This window comes from Brassica oleracea, chromosome C9 (assembly GCF_000695525.1).
Source record: "Brassica oleracea var. oleracea cultivar TO1000 chromosome C9, BOL, whole genome shotgun sequence".
Classification (NCBI taxonomy): Eukaryota; Viridiplantae; Streptophyta; class Magnoliopsida; order Brassicales; family Brassicaceae; genus Brassica; species Brassica oleracea.
The window spans coordinates 25,752,602-25,753,474 of record NC_027756.1 but is presented as its reverse complement, the minus strand read 5'-3'; positions in this window follow the sequence as shown (position 1 = coordinate 25,753,474).

The window sequence follows — 873 nt, the reverse complement described above, 5'->3', positions numbered from 1 at the left end:
TTATCTTCCCTTGTATCTCTGCATGATTAAGAAGGCTAGCGAGCGCTTCCGTGCATAGAATAAAAATGAAAGGAGACAAAGGATCTCCTTGGCGTAATCCTCTACCTGGAGTAATTTTCCCTCTTGGCTCTCCATTCATGAGAACTTTATATTTCACCGATGTAATGCATCGCATGACCCAGCTGATCCAAGTCCCTGAGAATCCCATCTTACGCAGGACAGCTTCAATAAAGGACCACTCCATCCTATCATATGCTTTGCTCATGTCTTTCTTGATGGCCATCCTTTTATTCCGCCCACTTGGCTTTGTTCGCAATGCATGGAACATTTCCTGAGCGATCATACCATTATCTAAAATCTGTCTCCCAACAACAAAGGCTGACTGGGTTTCCGATATCAAGCCTGGTAGTACCTTTTTTAACCTCTGGCATAAGACCTTAGAGATTATCTTGTAGCTGACATTGCACAGACTAATGGGCCTAAACTGAGCCATTGCATTTGGCTTTGTTACCTTCGGGATAAGACATATATTTGTATCATTCAGTCCACTCGCCATTACCCCCTCAAACAGGAATTTATTAACCATAAGAGTTAAATCCTCTTTTACTATATCCCAGAATTTCTGGTAAAAAAGCGCAGTCATCCCATCTGGTCCTGGGGCCTTCTCTGGATGCATGGCAAAAAGCGCTAATTTGACTTCCCATTCAGAGCCCGGGGCTGTAAGGTTGGCATTCATATCACCAGTGATCGTTGTTGGAACTTGAGCTAACGCCTCCTCAATTTCCTCTGGATTCGACGATTCAAAAATTTGCCTAAAATAACTAGTAGCAATGGCTACTAGTCCTTCTTCATCCTCAACAATATTTCCATTCT